Consider the following 7989-nt stretch of genomic DNA (forward strand, 5'->3'; position numbering starts at 1 on the left):
CCCTTGCATGGCTGAAATTAATTTATTCAAGAGGTGTGGGAAAACAGTCTTTGGGACAAATGCTTCCTTTCTTCCTAGCCCTAAATTCCAAGAAGTTAGTCATTCTCCACATCCTTCTCAAGGGTCCAAAGAATGCTACGTCCAAAGGCTGCGTCAAGTGCATGGAATTATTCGGAAGGAAGACAAATTATATATTATGATCCCAGCATGCTTTTATGGAGTCCACTGATAAGTGCAAAGAGATAGGTTGTCCCTTATTAGAACTTTTCTTCCTTCAACATTTTTGAAGACAGGGATCACTACCAAAGCAATCCAATCATCAAATGAGAAGTCAAATCGGCCACTCTGGCTTTGATTGTACCGTGTGCCCTTAGGGCCACCTTCAGCCCATGTTGTGTACAAATTTGTGGCTTTGTAAACAACATAACAAGGCAAAAGAATACTGTTTCCAGTCACTGAAAATATAACCGAGGAGGAAGATTTGGAGCTATTCATAATTTGTTCAGGATACTTTATTTCTCTTTTGAAAATAACTTTATTTCTGCCTGGTTCATCAGAGATGCTGGTTTCGTCATAATTCAGGATGTGACTGGCTGCAATTCCCTCTAAAGTTTCTTCTAATTTGTCAAAATATTCATTCGGAATCTGCGGTGATACAGGTGCATGTTTTTAAATTTTTTAACCCTTCTGCCACAAGAGTCGAAGTAGCTTTTCACACTCAAACGTAGGTCATAATTATCTAACGGATAACCTCATTCGCCACTCAGCACTAGCATTTCCTCTTCTGATGCTGTTAGAGCCGTTTGACCACATTAGTTTTCAAATGTGTCTGCAGCACAGTATACGGTATCCCAGACTGCGTACTTGCAGCTCTTATGCTAACACATTTCTTATTAATTGCATCCTTAGCCAATTGTATGGTCTCAGGATCATAGTTCTTGTAAGCCCTTGTATGTGGATCTCATTTGTAAGTTCTTGGCATGGTGATCCTATTCACCTCAAACACACCTACAGAAATTAGTGTTCAGCCATTTTATCTTCCACCTCCTTCGTTATCCATTCCTTTTTATTTCTTTTCCTTCAGACTTGTTTTTACTATTTCAGTCCTGATAGTAAGCCATTCCTGTGATACATCCATACTCATTCTCGAGTTTTCCAACTTTTCTCCAGTTCTTCTTATGTAAGTTCCGATTTTTTTCATTTTTCAGTTACGTCCCACTTCCTTCCAGGGTGTTGACTTCAGATATGTTTCAGTCGTGTTCTTATATCTGCCATTAACAAGTTGTGGCCTGTATTTGCGTCTGCCCCAGGGAATGGTTTTCCGTGGTGGCAACTTCACCAATAGTGACCTGTGTTGTTCACAGACGAGTCCAGATTTCCCCTGACACAGCGTGATAGACGTCAACGTGTATGGAGACGTCGTTGTGAACAGTTCATGCCAAATGTCCACGAAGGTGACCGATTTGGACAGGTCCTATGATGGTGTGGGGTGGCATAAGTATTGATGGCCATACGGATCTTGTCGTCCGTGGTAATCTTACCGCTGTGGGGTACATGGAGCAGATACTGCTACAGCATATGTTGGTTGCTGCATACAGTGTTGGCCCTGAATTCATACACATGCATGATAATGCCAGGGCTCGTGTAGCGCGCATCACCAGAGCTGTCTTGCGAGAACTGGACATTCAAGAGATGGAATGGCCAGCGGTGAGTCCTGACCTTAATCCCATCGAGCATGTGTGCGTTAGGCTTGACAGAAGTGTTTGTGGGTGTCCTTTTCAACCAGAGACTCTCCAAGACCTCAAACAGGCTCTCATTGAAGAATGGGACCTGATACCGCAACATGACCTGTCAACTTATGCAGAGTATGCCACATAGGTGCCAAGCTGTGATAAATGCTCGTGAAGGACATACGCCATACTGAAGCTCTCCAGCTGTGATAAAAATCCACCCTGGATGACTGTTATCACTTTGTTTTTGTCCCTATTCGGACATTTCCGTTTGTGTTCTGAAAACATGAATCCATCGATGGCCTTTTTGTATACTTCAATGGTAAAGAATAAAGGTTTAGCTGGTAATATACCTGGGTGTGAGGTATATTTTTGTGGAGCATGGTATACATTCAAGAACATGTTCCCCTAATTTTTTTGAACTGTGCATTTCCAAATATTGAATGTGACTTGATAGTATCTGATGATGATCTTTTAAGTACGAACATGTCGTTCTTTGTTTAATAGTGCATATTTTTATTCCTTGTTTAATAATGCATTTGTTTGACAGGTATGTTGTAGTGTAGTATTTATATTTAACTCGTATGTTCAACAGGCTGAAAAACTTTTAAGTTATATTTAACTGAGTTGACACTGAAAAATATGGCTTACTTCTTAACAGAATAAGGTGGTTGAAAACCAGCAGGGTTTTATATTACAGAGAGGCTATCAGGGCCAGATTGTGTCAAGTAATTGAGAAGTGTTTGATAGGAATTGAGTTGTGCTCCATAAGTGTACGGCAGAGTACGAAGACAAAATATGTTCGCCATACTGCGAGTTTTACGTTAACAGGCTGCAGTAATAGTTGATGCAGGGGTAATCACTTAAATGAGGTTGTATATAAAGATTACATATCTCTTCATATGGTTGTGAGGATATTTAGGGGTTGTAGTAAGGTTGTAAAGGAGAGGGCATATGTTACTGGTAAGACCACAAGAGTATAGTTCCTGTGTATGGGACCCTCGCCAGGACTACTTGATTCAAGAATTAGAGAAGATCCCAAGGAAAGGAGCATGATTTTTTGTGGGTGATTTCGGACAAAAGAGTAGTGTTTTGTAAACTATGCAAACTTTGGGCTGGAAAGACTGAGAGTAAGGAGACGAGCTATTTGACTAGCAGTGGAGATGACGTGGAATGACATCAGTAGATGAATAAGGTAGAATGTATTTTTTTAAGTAGGAGAGATGAAAATAAAGTTGGAATTCAAGAGGACAAACTGGAGCAAATATTTATTTATAGGAAGGGGAATTAGGAGAAAATCAGAAGGAAGTTAGACTTGGTTCTTAATTATTTCAAGATAAGAAGTGTAGAAGGAAGGCAGCCACTCTGCTGCTGAAGTTGCAAATAGAGGGTTTTGGAGCCATCTATTCAATTCAGAGGCTTACACTGAATGGCTAAAGATTTAACAGTTGTGTGACGATGGATGAACAAATCTCATTAGCATGCTCTGCTAAAAATATTGACTACTGTTGGAATATATACAGTGGACTTGAATAAGATATATTTGAGCAGAGGTCAGACTAAAATATACCATGTGTTACTGCTCATCATTTTATGCTGTATCATCCAATTTATTTTGTACAGCAAATGCCATTCTGTTGCCTCTAACTGGAGGCTGTTCAGAAGACAAAGTATTCCAAACATATGTGTCTTATAATCAAGATGATAAGAGAAAGATGTGTTCTAGAAATGAAAGATCCCAGTTGTGCATGTTACTCATGATTGTAAATGGTTCCTCAGAATAACTGAACATTTTCCAACCATCAAGGCCACCATCTTTTGTTGTCCAATCTCAACAGCTTGCAGAACTCTGCAAATCTGGCTTTTATTTTACACTAAGACCCAGTGCTTTAGATGCTAACTTATATTTTTCTTTATGCTGTTTGTGTATAGAATAGTTGCAAGCAGTTACATTTCAGGTTTATATATTTAACCTACCACTTTTCCAGTGTTATATCTTTTAATCCCAACATTAGTTACATTCTTTATTATTCAAGGATATTTATATAGCCAAGTTAAGATCATCTTTGACAAGTGTGGTGTTACAGTAACATACAATCTCCATGTTTTTTTGCTTCAACTGGCATTCATGTCTGGGATGTGAACCAACTTTCACTTCTTTATCTTGGAATGTGTGTTGAAATGATCTTCCTATTTCATAAGCATGCTATGTTAAAAAGAGAAATCTGATAGATTGTGCCATGTGAATATGAATGAGACATACCTACTTGAGGGGTAGCCAGACTTAAGTGTTGTCATGTTAGGTTCTTTCTTCCAGTATAATGTTGATGCAGTATAGAATAGCTAAAAGCACTAATTGTATACATGCATTGCTTGGTACACTAGAATTTCTTATAGATTACATGCTATGTCACTTCATATCAATAATTTTAAACTGGAAGACAGTTACTTTAGATTTTAAAAACTTTATTCATACCATGAGCCAAAAATTTTTCCTGCAAGGTAAAAGAACAAAACACTTCTACTATTGAAACTCCATTATTTCTACAGCATAGATATCATGAGTTCTTCAGTATTATGTGACTATGTGGTGATGGAGGCACTTTTGTGTATATGGGGCTATGCCCTTTCTCCATTCACCATCCCTAAATTGTAACTACAATTAGTGGAAAATAAATAATAATAATAATAATATTTATATCATGATTAATAATTATAGGCATGAGATCTCCAGTTTTACCTGGAATCTGAAACATAAGAATGTGATTTTTCATTTCAAAAATCTCTCATGCACCACCAGGATTTGAACTAAAACCACCTTTGTGAGAGGCAATGACTGTGCACCACCACCACACACACACACATATATATATATACACAAATGTTGCTAGACATTATGTCAACATGTTTCTGAGTTTGAACATAATTGTGGCTTAGTTGTACTAGTGATTATTTTTCTCTACCATCCTCTTAGTCATACACACTTTAACTTAGCATTGATGGACAAAACTTCTGAACATTTTGTAGTGCATTCATTTACCAAGTTTCCATTTCAGCATTTCTTTCCTAATATCTTATACATTTGTATAAAAGAAGTAATGAGAAGATTTAGACACTGAGATTTTTTTCTTCATTATCTTCTTTGAGACACAAATCACCCAATACCTTTATAACTAATATAGTATGAAACCTTCTTCGACCTCTATGTTCTGTACTGCTGTTAGTCTTATATAATGGTGATAAACATTTTTCATTGAGCTTTAAGAAGCCATACCAGGTACTGAGGTATAATAATTACCATTATGTGAAGAAGCCTCCAGCACTTCCTACTGTTTCCCACTTTCCCTTTCTGGTTTGTTATATCAGGTGACTCAGCACAAGGCCAGGAATGCTGGGGATGTGAAGAGCTGCAGCCACCAGTTGGCCTTGATCTTGACTCAAGAAAGGAAGCAGCAGGTAACTACAGAGAGATAACTCTCTCTCATATGTGTGTGTATATGTTTTTTAAAGAAATTTTACTGGCTGTCATGCATGACCCTGCAATTATGTTTTAAGCTGGACTGTGTTTTTGAGGTCTGAAAGACCTTTCTCAATTAATCGAGAAAGAGCTCAATTATATTTAAATGATAAACATTTTTCCTCTCCATTGAGAACTGAAATATACTGTATACGCTGATAAAAGGGCTTGACTTCAAGTCTTTTTATCTTGTACTTCTGATGTAAACAGGTAGTTAGTGATTATGAATATGGTACTGTATTATATTCTCACTTTCGTATTATTCCTGGAATGTCTGATGCCACTCCAAATGTGTCCAGGAATGTCGAGATTTCTTTGGTTATTCTGTTGAAGTTCCTGTACATAATTCTGTCAAGCATCTTTTCTAGAAGAGAGAAAAAAAAAACCTAATTGCTATTATCAAATAACATTGAGTTCAACATTTTTACTATTCTTTTCTGGAAAGTATTGTTATAAATTAAGCAGGTATTTTTAGACATGATAATCTTTTGGGTTTATGTTATATGAAGGAGATAAACTGCTGGAAAGCTTACGGTTTTGCAGAGTCCTTGCTCCATCTATGCACAAGTAAACTTCAGCTGTTCTAATAAAATACCTCTCTTCTTAACTCTCAATCTGAAGATGGATTTGCAGCAATTCTCCTTCACTCCTCACTGTTCTCTGTTAGTCTCATGATTTCCTTGTATGAGCCTGGACTTATATTTTCTGCCTGGAGTATTGCAGTATAGGTCTTCCCCTCTTACCTTGAATCATTACTTCCATTACATAAAATATAAAACTACTGCACCAGTGGCCGATGACCTTTGATGTTAGGCCCCTTAACAAAACAAGCAAACTACTGCACCTGCAGAGATGGCCAATTAATTGGTCTCTTCGTGTCCTTACTGTTTACAGTAGAGATTTTTTTTTTTTTTTTTTTTTTCACTTCTAAGAATTTCTTCATTTATGAGCTTTGCTATCCATAAAATCTTTTCCATACTCGTCCAGCACCACATCTCAAATGGCTCTATATCTTACTGAATGCACCAATAGTTCAAATTTTCAAGCCATAGAGGTGGTGGTGGTAATTATTGTTTTAAGAGGAAGTACAATTAGGGCAATCATCCTTCGTGTATCACTTATCAGGCAGAAAAAATGGAAGGGATCCGACACTTTGAAAAATTAAGGCATTAGACAGAGAAAGTCAACGGCCACAAAAGGTGTGAAAATGAGACTCCTTAGGCCTCGAGTGCTCTAATACTGTTGGGGTTTGGAAAGAACAAGAGTTGACCAAGGAAGGTCGGATAGGAGAGTTGAAAGTGAGGAGCCTTCACAAGTAAGTGGAAGCAATGCCAGGACTCAGCTAAAGGCCCCGTGGTCGCCAACCCACGCTCCGAAGTTCACAGCCCCTGCGGCCCATTTTAGTCACCTCTTTCGACATGCAGGGAACCCCATGGGTGTTATTATACCACCCCCATCCACAGGGGGTTTCAAGCCATACAAGGCCACACTCCAGACACAGCACTTTATAATATCTTTCTGGTCTCCACATTTAGATTCTTTGAGGTAAGCAGCATCCTTTTATTGTGACCAAAATTAAAATTAATGCTACGTTTGCATGTGCTATTCTGCTCTTTATGTCGGCTAAACTTATACCATTTAAGGTCATTTTACCTCTTAAGTAGATAAAGGAATTTACTTGTCTGAGTGGTATATAATTAATTCTAGTGTTGACTGCAATATGTTGGCAGTTGCATACCATATTTTTTTATCTTTATTTGTAATAATGTTTACGTTGTATTTCTCTCATACAATTTTGTTCACTCTTCCTAAGGTATTTTGTAGTTCCTCTAAAGGAATAAAATTATAATTTTGACTCTACACTTTAAACTTTTGCCTCATATTCCATTCTGTATCTTGATTGTATAAAAGTCAAGAGTAGGTTCGGTTCAGTTTTTGTCTGTCTGTCTGTCTGTCTGTCTGTCTGTCTGTCTGTCTGTCTGTCACACATGGGAAAATGGCTTAATAGAATTTTTTGGAACTTGGTATTTAAGTACAGGGATAGCCAAGTTGTGAACTAGGCTATTTTATTAGTATACAGTGGTGTAGCAAAACTAAAGTGATCAAAACAGGAAATATCAAATTTCTCCATTATATTAGTTTTATAAAAATACTTAACATACTAATTGTTGGGTGGATCACATCCAATGTTTCATGTGTTTGTTACCTTTTTTATGTTTATTGGGTGTACCTGGAAAGAGTGGTGCTGATGCAGAATTATTTGATAAGATAATCAGCTATGTGCGAAACGACAACATAAGGAATGTGATTGTAGCTGGTGATCTCAATTTATTATATTGCTAATGAATTTATTAATTAACCACCTATTTAATACTTAAGTCTTATACAATTAGGATTTGATCCTTTTTACATTATAAAATATGAGACATGTTTCGCCTTTCATAGAAGGCATCTTCAGTCATAGTACCTCCTCAAGGTGAAATCAGGTTCCTGATTTGAAATAGAAGTATAATTATTGAGACTTATACTTAAAATACTTAAAATAGGAGTAGTCTAAAAGAAAGATTGAATGACAGCCATTAGCTGTTGATAATTAGTTGTCAAAGGTACAAAGTACAGTGCTTATTTATAAAGTTATTTACATAACAAAATAACAGTCTATCATTTCATTGCAGTTTGTGGTTTCTAATGGATAACACTCTGTCCTGGACCTTTCATGCCAAGCACTTGGTCAAGAAAGTG

The sequence above is a fragment of the Anabrus simplex genome, chromosome 1, assembly GCF_040414725.1.
Source record: "Anabrus simplex isolate iqAnaSimp1 chromosome 1, ASM4041472v1, whole genome shotgun sequence".
NCBI classification, from domain to species: Eukaryota; Metazoa; Arthropoda; class Insecta; order Orthoptera; family Tettigoniidae; genus Anabrus; species Anabrus simplex.